This window comes from Pseudonaja textilis, chromosome 9 (assembly GCF_049901715.1).
Source record: "Pseudonaja textilis isolate UNSWEBS1 chromosome 9, rPseTex1.2, whole genome shotgun sequence".
NCBI classification, from domain to species: domain Eukaryota; kingdom Metazoa; phylum Chordata; class Lepidosauria; order Squamata; family Elapidae; genus Pseudonaja; species Pseudonaja textilis.
The window spans coordinates 23,222,178-23,237,558 of record NC_141998.1 but is presented as its reverse complement, the minus strand read 5'-3'; the positions used below and the strand labels follow the sequence as shown (position 1 = coordinate 23,237,558).

Genomic DNA, 15,381 nt, shown 5'->3' with positions numbered 1-15,381 from the left:
CTCCAGCCTCGTGGACATTCCAGTATCCTGAGTTCGTATTTGAAGATTCTTGTACTGCACATTATTTCTTGCCTGTTATCTTTTGACAAGTCTCGCACAGTTTGGCAAGGCTTGTGCTTAATCACAGTTAATTATTTTGTAAAAGCATTACAAGGTTTTTGTTCCTTTTGGATTGTGTTTGATTTGTCAGAAAAGGGAGTGGGTCAGAACAAAACCGGAAGAGCAGCTCCTCAGTGCGCATGTGCATGCCGGGAAGCTGAGCTTCCAGTTCTGGCATTCATGCATGCGTGAAGACCAGCTGGCCAGTGAGCATGTGCACACCGGAACCTGGAAGATCAATGGGCAACAGCTGGCCTGCCCAGAGAGATGGCTCTGTGTGCCACTTCCGGGCACACGTGTCATAGGTTTGCCATCACAGCCATATACGCACAGCTGGTGAAAACCTGACCCTGAAGGACCTGAGGTTTTCCCCACCCAAATCAAGGTCTTGCCTCCAGGTCACACTTCCATCACATGGTCCAATCAGGTCACAGTCCTCCTTCAGCTGCCTTTGGCCCTCGACTTCCAAACACCTGGTAGGGACTTCCTTGGGAAAGATTGTTATTTTGGCGAATTCCCCCCCAGTTATCTCTATCTCCCCCCTTATGTTTCAACAGCAGCAACTGGCTTTGCTGTGAACATTTCCAAAATGATTCCAGGGCTGACAATTGGCTTGCAAGAGGCAGTTGGATCATAGAGATAGAATGTAATGTAGAATAATAGAGTTGGAGGTCTTCTATTCCAACCTCCTGCTCAGGCAGGAAACCTAAGATCGTTCCAGACAAATGGTTGTCCAATCTCTTCTTAAAAACCTCCCGTGATGGAGCAGCCACAACCTCTGGTGCCAAGTTGTTCCACTGATTCATTGTTCTAATTTTCAGGAATTTTTTTTCCTTTGTTCTAGGTTGCTTCTCTCCTTGATTAGTTTCCACCCTTTGCTTCTTGTTCTGTTTTCAGGGCTTTGGAGAATAGATTGATTCCCTCTTCTTTGTGGCAGCCCCTCAGATCTTGGAAGACTTCTATCATGTCACCCCTAGTCCTTCTCTAACAGAGTAACAGAATTGGGAGGGACCTTGAAGGTAAGTCATTCCATTGTTATAATTGTCAGGAAATGTCTCCTTAGTTCTAGGTTGCTTCTCTCCTTGATTAGTATCCATCCATCGTTTCTTCTCTTGCCACCTGGTGCTTTGGAGAATAGGTTGACCACCTCTTCTTTTGTGCCAGCCCGTCAAAAATTACAATACTGCTATCAGGTCACCCCTAGTCCTTCTTTTCACTAGACTAGCCTTACCCAATTTCTAGCTAGAAGGGAAACAAAACTAATTCCAACTCTTTCCTGGTGCCGTGCATCCAGGAATGAGCCCAACGAGAAGCGATCTCAGGTTACTTCCAAACACGACGGTTTGGTGTTCCTTTTCACCGCTGAAAAGAAGATTATGTTCTGAAAGAAGCTGCTTTCTGCCTGGTCATGTGAAGGACCTAACAGGGATAGCATCCAAAAGTTCGTGGTTTTTTTTTTAGAACTACTGCATTTTGAGGAGGAGCGACTAAAATAAATGCTTGGTATTTAAGAAGCCAAGTCAAAGAGCAGTTTGCAAAATTAACTGCAAAAAAACCCAAAAACAAAACCAAGTGTAGCTAAGTTAGTTCTTATTCTTTTCAAGTGACGTTAAACAAGATACAGTACCAGATGGGGAAGTCTTTGTATTATAGGTAGCCCTCAGCTTATGACCACAATGGAGCCCAACATTTCTGTTGCTAAGCGAGACATTTCTTAAGTGAGTTTTGCCCCGTTTTACAACCTTTCTCTTAAGTGAATCACCACAGCTGTTAAGTTAGTAACATGGCTGTTAAGTGAACCTTGGTTTCCCCATTGCTTGCCAGAAGGTCGCAAAAGGGACACTGCAACCGTCATAAATGTGAAGCGTTTGAATTCTGATCACATGATCATGGGGAATCCTGCAGTGATTGTTAAGTGTGAAAAATGGTCATAAGAGCCTTTTTTCCAATGCCACTGTAACTTCAAATGGTCCCTAAGGAACTGTTGTAAGTCAAGGATTACCTGTGTTAAAAACCTACAGCCCAGCTTTCACCCCAATGGCTGAGAAAACACGCTGGATTTTTCAGGGCGGTAAAAGCCATTCAGTACCACAAGGACAACTTAATTGTTATTATTTAGCCCCGTGGAGAAAATTCATCCTGCCCAAATCCGTAGATCAAATGAATTACGAGCCACTTAAATTGGACTGGTTTTGTCGTGCCCGTGTTGGAATCTGACTCGGAGGGGGAAGCAGAACAGCTGACAGGGAGTGGGAGTGTGGCTCTGTTGGCTATGGAGGAAACTGGGGAAGGGCAAGTCTGGCTGGGCAGAGCAGGGGAGAGGTAGAACAAGGGAGAGGAAGTTGAGAGGAAGACCCAGGTCCACCCCCTTTTCATCCTTGGGTACGCAGGGAAGAACGGAGAAGGGAGCAATGTGAGTTGCATGGCTTACCGGGGAGGAAAGGGCCCTGATTCCCTTCATTAGCTGCAGCTGGGAACACAGTGTATAAAAGAGGAAAGAGGAAGAGGAAAAAAAGGAAGCTGCGCACAGCAAGATGTTGGGAGCAAATGGGAAGTTGTCTTGTATCGTTGTGGCTTATCTGTGTTCCTGGTGTTTTCCCAACTGTGTGAGTTTTGCCACAGTCTGAAATTCCTTCTCCTGCCCTGTCAAGTTAATTACTTCAGCTTGATTTGTTTGGATTTTTAGTTACAATCTGTATATGTACCTTGTTTTGGACTGAATTTTCTACAGTTAAAGGCTGTTCCTGGGAGAATTTTTCTCCAACCGAAAGTAACCTGGACATTGGGGGAAAAGTTGGAGATAATAAAGGGATTATTGCTTATTTGACTGTGTTGCCTTTGTGCCACGCCCCGGGTCATAACAGGTTTGAACGGCCCTCTGGAATGATCAAATTTCTTGGGGAAATGACCCAATGTAGAGCTCAGAAATGTATACGCTCCCTCACAGATTACATTGAATTTGGAAAACCCTCTGCCTCTAGATAGGCCAGAGGTCTCCGAACTTGGCAACCTTAAGGCTTGTGGACTTCAACTTCCAGAATTCTTCAGCCTAGGGACCCCTGAGATAGGCAGAAGGAAAACAGGCCAAGTTATGGGAAAATGTTCCTTTAGCCCAACCATTAAGTCTTCTCAACTGTCCATCAGTGTTTAGATTGGCCCAGACTTTCATAATTATCCATCACCTGTAAGCAAACCAGCAGCTTCGGGTTTTCTTTAAAGCAGCCAATCCTTTGATTAAAAGGTGAGCCTTAACAGCTCTGATTATGAACCTGAAAGGTTTACTTCGCAGGAGAATGAATAGCGCAAATTTGCTAATTATTGCTATTATTTATAATTGTTTAATGAAGGGGGAGAATAATACCTTAAATGTCAAAATTCCAATTTTAATTGCCTCGAGGGAATAATGGAGATCATTATGTTGATCCTGAGGCGGGGAGGGGGCCAGAAATATACATAAATCTTATTTTAAATGCTCCAGGAAAAATATGACGATATATTTATAAAAATACACAGCCTTCATATTGTTAACGTGGGTGAGGATGGCACAACCCCACCGAAGCTTATTGGGATTTCATGATAAATAATCTTTTTACAGTTAGGGCTTTACTGAGGTTTACTCCGATAATCTGATTCATTAACAATGTAAGATGGGCTACAATTCAACAAAGAGGGTTTATTTTCATTTTTAAAATGAAACATTAGCTCAAAAGGGCGGAAATTTTATTTCTCATCCAGAATTTGTTATATAAAATTGTTACTTACTGAGATGGCTTTCTTTTTAAATGATTTGCTGTTGTACATCTTAAATAAATCATTTATAACTTACGCGGGTAGCTTGATTCACCAAAAAGGGGAACGAAAAATTGAAATGTGTACATATACATATATATATATATCTTCCTTTCTTTCTTCCCTCCCTCCCTCCCTATGGTTAGAATGCAGTATTGCAGGCTAATTCTGCCCACTGTCACCAGTTCGATCCTGACTGGCTTAAGGTTGACTCAGACTTCCATCCTTCAGCTGACTCTGTCAACTACTTAGAGAGGGCTGGAAAGCACCGTTATAAGTCTAAGTGCTATTTAAGTCTATCAAATTTGGGTGGGATTCCTCTAGTGACGTGTTTCTCAAATTTAGCAAAGTTTAGATGTCTGGACATCAACTCCCAGAATTCCTCTGGCTGGAGAAGTTAAAGAAAGAAGTCCAAATCTCCACCTGGTATTTTAACTAGGCTTGTTGAAAGATGGTATCTCGTCTACTTCTGCCACCCATGAGTTGCCTCCGTGATTTGCATTCAAGAGAAGTCTAGCTGTTTTGAGAAGATACAGGAGATGGATTACCGGAGGCTTTCAAAAAGAGGTTGGATTGCCATTTGTCAGAAATGGGGTCGGGTCTCCTGCTTGGGCAGGGGGTGGGACTAGATGACCTACACAGTCCCTTCCAACTCTGTTAATCTGTTAATGGCATGGCCAATAGGACCACCTCCTATTTCCTTCTTCTCTAGCAAATAAAAGAATCCACCAAGGTCGTAGCACTGCTCAGTTTTTTGTAAACCAGATCTGGGCATTTTATGGGGCCCCCATCACCACGTCTGGCTCTTTTGCTGTTTCCAGGGCAGCCCTGCAGGCCAGATCTAAGCACCCCATGGGCCAAATCTGCCCCCTGGGCCTTGAGTTTGACACCCCGGTATATGCCATACATGCCATACAACTGCATTGCTTTTATTTTGAAAGCAACTGCTTTATTTTTTCAACTTGCATGCCTCTGTCTCTCTGCACCTTCGCAGCCCTACCAGTTCAGCCCTCCACAGCCGTCCCAGTTTCTCATATGGCCCTTTGGGAAAATGAACTGCCCATCTCTGAATGCTCCCTTTTGCCCAGCCTGTAAACTGTTTGAACAATCTCGGAGCCTGGCTTTCCTCAGGTCCAATTAAATGTCCCCACTTCCACCCGTGCCCCGCCTCTCTCCTGCAGAATCAACCTCCACAGAGCCTTTCTCTTGGCAAAGGTACAGCATCCCAAACGGCTTTCAGGACTGGCCAATGAAAACAAGCCCAAAATTGCTGAGCAAAGAATTCCGTGGCCAAGATCGGCTTACATTCCCTGGTCGGGAGGAAATGTGAGGCCCCTTTCTCTGGTGCGCACACACACAGAAGAGAAAGTGGCTTTTGAGAAGCTATCGATATTATGACATAACGCACCCTCCCCCTTCCAAAAAAAGAAAAACAACAACCCTCCACAACCTTGACCCTTCAGAGGCTAAAGCCCCTCGTCTCTACTAGAGCAACTAAGATGATTAAAGGGCTACTAGAGGCTAAAACATATGAAGAACAGTTGCAGGAACCGGGCATGGCTAGTCTAGAGAAAAAAAAGGACTGGGCATGACATGACAACAGTCTTCCAGTATTTGAGGGGCTGCTACAAAGAAGTCAATTTATTTTCCAAAGCACCTGAAAGCAAGACAAGAAGCAACGGATGGAAACTAGTCAATTCCACTTGTCTGGAATGGTATAGGAGCAGAGGACTGGACTAGAAGATCTCCAAGGTCCCTTCCAACTCTGCTATTCTGTTACGTTCATTGCATTGATGATACTATCTCACTATCTCCTCCTATGCCATCCCCTTCTCCTTTTGCCTTCCATCTTTCCCAACACCAGGGCCTTTTCCAAGGAATCCTCATTTAGTGACCAAAATATTTCAGCTTCGGTTTGAAAAGGCCTTGATACCTATAACACAGGAATACGGTACTTTCAAAGTTTTGAATACTACAAATTGGGAAAACTAGATTCGGATTTCAGCTCGGTGGCAATGAAGCGTTTTTTGCTTTAATACCAGTCAAGTAATATGTATCTTCTGAATGAACTGGATTACTTCTCAGAAGAGTTGTTGGCCTAAATGCTTTTTTTTTTTTCCCCTCTGTACTTAACATTGAGTTAAATCAATATTCTGCTTCGCTTAGGACTGCCTACCAGGGGTGGGATTCTATAGGTTCGCACCTATTCACTAGAACTGGTTGTTAACATTCTAAGCAGTTCGGAGAACCTGTTGTTAGAAGAAATTACTGGGCTAATCCTGTAAGGAAGGCAGGAAGGAAACATTCTGGTGTTGCTTATAGAAACTGCCTCTCCGTTAACCCTTATTACATTCTTGGCAGGACTAGACTTCCTGTCTCTGGAACTTCTCTGGAGTTTTGTTCCCCTCCTTTGCTGGTATTTTGCTTCTGTGGAGTGACCATTCAAAGTTATAATGGCACTGAAAAAAGAGACTTATGACCATTTTTCACACTTACGGCTGTTGCAGCATCCCCACAGGCCAGGTGAGGAGATGCGTGCCTCGATGTGAGTGATGTTGAGTTGGCCATTAACATGACCACCACGCCATGTCCACCCAGTCACATGACCACCAAGCCACACCCACCACCTAAGCCATGCCCACAGAACCGGTTGTTAAAAATTGGAATCCCACTCCTGCTGCCTACCTTACTCAACCTGGCCTCCTCCATAAATTGGACTTCAATAATTGCCAAAAGCTGCACCTTTACAGTTTCAACCAGGAATCTTTCTTGGTTCAACCCAGGAGCTGCCCACAGTTGCCTAAAAGATGGATGGCCATAGAAATGTTTTAAAATCAATCAATCATACAAACTATGCTTCAGGTTGAACCAACGACCTTCTTCCGAGGAAGGAAGTGCTTACTACCCTACTACAGTTCTTTCCTTTGAGCTGTGCTTCTTGGATCACCAAATAAATTACATTTTGCCTCCAGCTGGACTTGGTGGCTAGGGTTTACTTGTGCCGAAGCCGATTCCCCTTGAGTAGACTGCCATACTTCAAAGCAACCCAGAGTGAACAGCCATGACTTCCTTCCCCGGACTCCCTTTTACTTTGATTCCCCATCTGCCTATCTCTGTAATCCAGCATGACCTGTATGAGCAGGCTTCTCCTAATTTTAGTTCCCACTGTGTGACAGTTGGACCTGTCACCTGAGTGCAGAGGTTCCGCCTTGTTTGTTCAAGAGAACTTCCTTCCTCGCTCGGCATCCTCAAAAGCGCTTGCCTGCTTTTCTTGCAAAATCCCTTGTTTTAATTGTTCAATAAGACACATCCCCCCCCCACCCCATCAGGCAGCCTTTTTTTTCAAAGCAATAAAGAGAGGCAGCCCACCCTTTTCCCCCACTCCCTTGTCATCAACATTTGCAAGTGCTAGACAAAGCGTGGTTTTTATTGGGACATCTGAGGATGGGCTTGGCAAGGAAGACTTTGGCGTCCAAAGAGAATGAGAGCAGAAGGCCGAGATCAGTAACCACACCGCTTTGTCTTTGTGTCTCGCACTTTCATTGAACTCCGACTTTGATTGAGATGGGCAACGGGGAGACAATAACCCAGAGAGTTTCGTACCAGCTCCAGAGAAGGGAAGCAAAGGGGGGAAATGGGCCACCAATATTACTCTGGCGAGAGAAACATATGCTTGCAGGAAATGGGCGGGGGTTACAAATTTAGATTTTCATCAGTTGGTTGCCCTGATGCACGGCCCGACAGAGTAACTCCTTTTGATTCTCTCCGGGACAAAGTTACGGGCTTACAGTGGCGTAACTGAGATCAGGATATGGTTGATAGCTTTCAAAGGACAACAACATCCTGGCAGATGGTCTTTGATTCAGAGGCCAAGAAGCCAAAGGACTTTGCAAACCTTTGATTACTGACCGATGCATTCGTTTTGGGGGGAGTCACAAAGGTACAAAAACTCAGCATGGGACAATTCTGGTCGTTTTCTCATCTTACTCTTCTGGGCAATTTTCTTCTTTTGGCTGTTGGCCAACACCTCTAGCCTTGTTAACTTTTGTGTTTGTAGTAAAACACCTGCAGCTCATTCCGTGTGAAAGCTGTGAAAGCGAGAGAGGGAGAGGGACAGGGAAGGAGAAGAAGGGGAGGGGGGGAATCTGCCTTGGAGACAAGGATCCCATTTATTCTTTTGTTCCATTTTCAAAATGTAAAAAAGGACAATGGAGGTTCCCTTGCCTTGATCTGACAGAAGTGGCTGCAAAGTGGAGGCTCTTGAAACACACCCTACAAGCACTTTTAGGAGGGCTAGTACGTTCTCTGTGTGTATAAATAAATACCTGTGTGAAAGAACAGGTATTTTAGGCATTAGATACAGATAGAAATATTTCAGGAGCGTGACGGGTCCAATATTTCAAATTCAGAAGAAGCCTGGTAGAACATCAACTTCAAGCTTGGAAGAAAGTAAGCATCTACGTCTCACTCTCTTAGATTGGAAGACTGTTGCACTTCACTATTGATCTAGACCAGGAGTCTCCAACCTTGGCAACTTTAAGACTTGCGGACTTCAACTCTCAGAATTCCTTGCCAAGGTTGGAGACTCCCTGACCTAGGCCACTTTAAAATGTGTGGACTTCAACTCCCAGAATTCCTCAGCCAGCGTGGAATTTGGGGAGCTGAAGTCCACTCATTGTAAAGAGGCCAAATTTGAGAAGTGCCGAGCTAGCTTGATCTAAACATTAATCCCTTTGCTTCTGGTCCTGGCTTATTCCTGGTTTGGTGATTCCTTTGGTGTTCATTGCAATTCAACATTCCATTTCCACTCCAAGATTATACATTGACAAATATACATCATCAACTCTTTCAACACTATTTTCTATTTTATTTTTTTTAAAAATAGTTTCAATTCTCTCCCCCCACCCCCCAGAAAATAGGGTGGGGGGGACTATTTGGGAATTTATCTATTTTATGAAAGCGCTATTTTCATGTAAGTCGCGTTCTTCCCACCCTACAAGAAGTTTCATAGGTAGCACTTTTTAGGAATTTCTGCAAGAAAAAAAGGAGAGGAGAGGAGATAAACCATAAGGATATTGAGCATTGCCATCTACTGGATGGAGGTTGTATATACAATCAGTTTAATGTCTTCCAAATGTTTCGATCAATGACTCCTGGAGTCAAAATACAATGGTTTTTGAACCAAGGTACCTCAAATAGGTTAAATTACAGAATGCATCCAAGATCTTAGACCCTCAAGGGAATATTTGGGAAAGTTATGGCTACTTCAGTGCTACTGGCTGCTGCTGATATATAGCTGGGCTGCTTCTGCAGTCATGTGATTTTCATTTTCAACATTCTGTGACAATTTCCCAGTCACTCTCACAATCCCTTGCTCCCTCTCCCATCCAGCAACAGCCACTTTCCCTTCTGCTGGGAAGGAAAGGGAATTAGTTTATGAATTGTAACTCATTGGCTCGTAGGGGACAAGGGATGTAGAAATCAGGGTACATTCTTTCTATGTAAATATGAATCATGATTCCATTGGTTTCGTGTCATTCAACACATTTGAAGACTGCCAATATCTCTGCTTTTATTTCCTTTGCAACTTTCCTGACCTAAGGAAGTCTTTTAGCTCCATCTTGCAGACAACAAACGTATATATTATATGCCTTAACCTACACAAATATACTTTTTTAAAAAAATCTGGTTTTGTATATTCCAATCTATTCTTATATGCCATTGTTGACCCAAGACAACCTGCACAAGAGGCCCTGGAATTATGCAATGCTTCGTAGGCGCCCAATCTTGACAAAGACGTCTACAAAGCAGCACTACTTTGAATCAACTTATGCACAAAGCATGGTGCGTACATTGCAATGCTACAGAACAGAAGGGGGCAACCACATCCTTTGCCCGAAAAGATGAGCTAGTATGTATGACCAGAAGTTCATTTCCAGTGCAGTGAAGAGATGGAAGACTTGTTTCAAGTCTGATCCAAGTATAGTGCCTGGATTGCACCCTTCAGAGAGAGCACTTCACTGGACCTCATTCATGTCCAGATGAATGCTGTTTTGGCACCTCATTTAGAATAGAATAGAATAGAATAGAATAGAATAGAATAGAATAGAATAGAATAGAATAGAATAGAATAGAATAGAATAGAATAGAATAGAATAGAAACAGAAACAAAGTTGGAAGGGACCTTGGAGGTCTTCTAGTCCAACCCCTTGCCTAAGCAGGAAACCCTACACCACTTCAGACAAACGGTTGTCCAACATCTTCTTAAAAACTTCCAGTGTTAGAGCATCCTCAATTGCTGGAGGCAAGTTGTTCCACTGTTTAGTTTGGCTCAAGACTCATGATTTAAATGGAGGTAACTGCCAGAATCCTGACAGATATCTCTAGATTACTTACATGTGCTGGAAACCGGTTGTGAGGCGATGAGTGTCTTGATTGGGGCCCAGGGAAAGTAGGACATCTTTTTGCATCTTTCCATCTCAGGTCTGTTGCGAAACATCTAACAATGGAACAGAAGGACAGGTGTGTTATAATGTCCAGCAAAACAGTCTTTCAGCCTTAAGGATTAACAGGTTTATTGTCTGCAAAAATAAAAAGGGAAAAAAAAAAAAGAAACCACCCAAAACAATTTCTCTACAATATGGGTGAGTTAGATTTTCACCAGAAGATTCAGCTCCAGGTTTGAGACCTAGCTGCCTTCACATAGAGCGTACATACTGCAACTTTTCATTCATTTCTGCTCTCCTCCTCCTCCTCCTCCTCCTCCTCTCCCAAACACTGCAATAGCTACATATACAGTAAGTACAATTAAGAGGCAGCACAAAACTTCTAAGAAGAATCAAAGGACCTTTCCTGCGCTGTGGAATGCTATCTCCCAGATATTCATGTTGCCCCAATTCCTACCATCTTTTAAGTGACCCTTGAAGAACTGGCTCTCTCCGTCCCCCGCCAGGCGTTGGGATGAGGTGTTGTTTTTAATGGATGCTTTGCAAAACCAGAGCATGTTCTTTCTGGTTTCCATTAAAAAAAATAATAGTTTGGCCAACTTATTGCTTTTTGTTTTTTAAAAGGAAGATTGCTTTTATTGTAAGCTGCCCAGAGTTGACTGAGTTGAGCAGCTCCATAAATGTAATAAAGTAAATAAATAATAAATAAGTTTTCTCCAGGAAGCACCCCTTCCAAGAGCAATTGCCCCCCTCTCTTCTGAATACAGAGGGGTGTTCTACAGAGGTAGTGTTCTGCTTCAGCGTTGTCCTGCTTTCCTCCTGAGAACATTTCTTGCAACTTCTGCAAAGGCTAGAAGAGGCCAAAAGGTTATAAGGTGTTGCACTTCAGCCTCAGTGAGGTGAAGGATATGGCCTTGATGGTGTAAAGGCCTTTTAAGGAACCACAGAGTTGCTAAATACAGATAGTCCCCTGGAAATGCACTTCTGGTCATATGTACTAGCTCATCTATTCAGGGGAAAGTCCTCAAGTTATGACCATAATTGAGTCTCACAATAATGGTCGTAAGTTGGGCGTCAGGGTTTCAAGTAATACGGAACTCTGAGGCAGGTAGATTCCTCAAAGAATAGTTTCATTGGATATATCATATTGGCACAGGCTGGTGAAAACCGACTCTGAATATTCCCGCAGTTTTCACCTAATTCAAAGTAAAAGTTTTCTCCGTTCCCCAAACAATCAGTCATATGGTCCAATCAAGGTGCCATCTGGTTGCCTGGTAACTTCACTCCTCCCCTTTTCAGCCACCTGTGGGAATGTCCTTGGTTCCTAGGAGAAAGTATTTTGTTTTGGCTACAAAAACTCAGCTATCTCTATTCCTCCCCCTCTCTATCGCTTAGCTCAAAATGAAGCTTCAGGGTTGACATTGAGATGGTTGTAAACCAGACCTGATTTTACTATCTTTTCAACAGCGTTCACGAAGCAAAACAAGTGAATGCTGCCGTCATTAAGCAAATGCTGTGATCGTTATGTAAACCTATCATTTGCTGTGGAGCAGTTTTTGCCCCCAAGCAGGGAGAAAATACTGATTGTAAGCAGCATTTGGGGCAATCTGTGGTAACTCTTAATGGACACCAATCAATTGGTTGAAAGTTAAGGACTACCTATATAATACCCTTTTCCCAGGACTAGGTTCTATACCGATAAAAGAGAATATTTTTAGCCCAGGATTGAAGTCTGAGATCTCTGGTGCTCTCTGAGCTTGGTGGTTTGACACCTCTCATCAACATCAGTAGCACTGATGATGTTACCAAGTTTGGTAATGAAACATCTGCAAGGAAACCACCAAGCTCAAAAAGTACCAACTTTCGCGCAAGAATGCATGTATAGCCTTTAAGGTACTGCTAGATCCTTTATGGTTTCTTTCCCTTCCTAAAACCAGTAAACATTCCTTTACACCAAAAGCTGTAACTGGAGACCAACTTTATTGGAGACCCTAATAGTTTTATACATTCTAAAAGAGGAATTTTCTATCAACCACGCTGGGTATTAAAATGGCCTCGTGACTGAACGGAAAATAACACATCTCATTTGTTACCATTTCGCCAACTTTAATCCATCCTCCAAGGGAATTCCATCTGGGAATCTCATCTCATCTCATCTGGGACCGAGAATGTAAAAGTAATCATCAAAGCTTCAGAATAATTACAACAAATGAAAGCAAATGTTCCATGATGCTCTTTTTCGAGATATTCCCCATGGTCAATGTATTAAGCATGCTGTAGGCCTCCGCTAGTCTGAGTTAGAACAGCGATCCTAGATAAGCTTTGGATGTGGGTGTAAGGTCCCTTGGGTTTGCCGAGCGAATATCCATGTGGCCAGAGTTTGGATTGGAGATTTTATGAAAACACAGAACAACTTGAGACTTTATGCATTATGAAAGGCGGAGAATGCTTGTGGGTGGGAAAGGCATTTGACCCAGTGGTGGGATTCCTTTTTTTTTTTTTTTTTACTACCGGTTCTGTGGGCATGGCTTGGTGGGCGTGGCAGGGGAAGGATACTATAAAATTGCTAGTCAGAGGTGGTATTTGCACCTTCTCCAAACTACTCAAAATTTCTGCTACTGGTTCTCCAGAACTGGTCAGAACCTGCTGAATACCACCTCTGCTCTGGAAGCAAGTTGTTCCATTGGTTAACTGATCTAACTGTCAGTAAATTCCTCCTTAGAACTAAGTTGCTTCTCTCCTTGATGAGTTTCCATTCATTGATTCTTGTCCTGCCTTCAGTTCCTTTGAAGAATAGTTTGACTCCCTCTTCTTTGGGGCAGCCCCTGAGACATTGGAACACTGCTATCATGTCACCCCTAGTCCTTCTTTTCATTAAACTATTTTTCATTAAACCATATAAAGATTCGGCCTAATTCTGACCCAGGACTGAGCATGATCGAGATCCAATGATACTCTTTGTCACAGAGGATATAAAAATCACCTGGAATGAAAATTCAGAAAGTATTTTTCCTGACTTTTTCCCAAGGGCCCAATATTCTAAATCTTCCAAGATGAAATTGGATAGATGCAGTCTACTTTTTTCTAATAGATCTTGAAATTATTTATTTAGCGTATGACATCTCAGACAATATATATTAACATTTCCCCAAGATTAAAAACATAACAAAATATGAATGTTAAAAGGATTGATATTCAGATACCGATGTTTAGGCCATCCAATCATTGAAGTGCAGCATATTTATAGGAAAAAAATCTGATATTGAACAGGTATATGACCTCAGTTTACAACCAGCTATGACCAGAGGTGGTATTCAGCAGGTTCTGACCAGTTCTGGAGAACCGGTAGCAAAAATTTGGAGTAGTTCGGAGAACCGGCCAATCCCACCTCTGACTGTCCCCGCCCCCATCTATTCTCTGCCTCCCATTGAGTCCCAGCTGATTGGCTGGGTCTTCTTTGGTTGCCCTACACAGGAGAACGGAGCTGGAAAGCAGGTCAGTGGGGTAGGGAGTGAATGGGGATTTTTCAGTAACCTTCCCCAAGGAGTGGGGAGGGAATGGGGATTTTACAGTATATCCTTTCCCTGCCACTCCCACAAAGCTACACCCACCAAGCCACACCACGCCTACCAAGCCATACCCACAGAACTGGTAGTAAAAACATTTGAATCCCACCACTGGTTCTGATGTGTTCTATAGTTTGACATGGGATCCCAGAGTCACAATGAGGGGAGAATACTTTGCCCCATTTATACAGCGAGTCCTGGAAGAAGCCGTGGGAAAACGATATCGTGAAACCAATAAATGACCTAAAAAATTCCTCTACTATTCCTGTCACAACTTCCTAAGGTCTTCAATATTTTTGAAAACTGGTTGGCTATAATGATCTACAGATTTTATAGAAATAGTCACATACCAGCTCCAACTAACTAAAGTCTGCTTAAATCTTCATTTGTACCTACACGTCTTCATTTGTACATAATAGCTGTATTCCAATATTTGAGGGGCTGCCACAAAGAAGAGGGAGTCAACTTATTTTCCAAAGCCCCTGAAGGCAGGACAAGAAACAATGGATGGAAACTGATCAAGGAGAGAAGCAACCTGGAATTGAGGAGAAATTTGCTGAAAATGAGAACAATTAACCAGTGGAATGGCTGGTTTTTAAAAAGAGACTAGACAGCCACTTGTCTGAAGTGGTATATAGGGTCTCCTGGTGAGCAAGGGGTTGGACTAGAAGACCTCCAAGGTCCCTTCCAGTTCTATTCTGATTACCTATAGACGATGGTGAGAAAAGCCTGTCTGTTTGTCCATCTGTTTGCTATTGCCTCCTTTCTAGACCTGAGAAAGAGTGATTGGCCCAACCCGACTTCATGCCTGAGGCAGGACTAGAACTCCCAGCCTCCCGATTTCTAGCCTGATCCCTTAACCATTACTGTGCCCCTGTCTAATTCTTGCAATCAGAGTGGCCCCCAAGGGAATGATTAAGGCAAGAGCCATTTCCTCCAGCTGAAGATCAAATCCTTTCTCCTCTTACCCTCAACGTTGTTCTAAAGGCTGATGGAAGGAACCCGTAAACTCATCTTCATCACTTATTAATTTCCTAACTGGGTGGAAACGGCACATTCCAGCTCAAAATATTGAGTAATCTACTCAGGCATTTCCCAGTGTAACCGAGCTGAGGACACTGGAAGGGAAGGATAATGGGGTGTTTTTTGGGGGGACATGGAGGAAGTGTTTTCTGCTGTTGCTAAGACAGATTTCCTTCCTCCCCAGCTCTCATGGCCCCCTCCGCTTCTGTATCATCCAATCCTGGCACTTCTCCTCTCCATTGGTTCCACTGTCGCATCGAATGATTGTGACAGGCTTGTGTTCTTCTCACTTATTGGCTTAGTCTGATGGCCTATTATCGAGGGAAGCAAATCGGATGCTTAATCAATACTTGGCAAAGGCTGCCAGAGGCTACATTAGCATCACACCACTGGCTGTCTGGGTGTCTGCCTTTGAGATAAGAATCAAAGGAGCTTGTGACATGATGGAGCACTTGGCT

The 15,381-nt window shown here is 43.3% G+C and overlaps 1 long non-coding RNA gene across 2 annotated transcripts in view; it reads right to left on the bottom strand.

Moving 5' to 3' along the window:
* Positions 1 to 15,381, bottom strand: part of LOC148125063 (uncharacterized) — a 558,115-nt gene that overhangs the window by 511,256 nt on the left and 31,478 nt on the right. For both annotated transcript variants that reach the window (XR_015744685.1, XR_015744684.1), the window contains exon 2: positions 10,285 to 10,387. This is a non-coding gene — a long non-coding RNA (uncharacterized LOC148125063). The remainder of the gene's footprint in view (positions 1 to 10,284; positions 10,388 to 15,381) is intronic.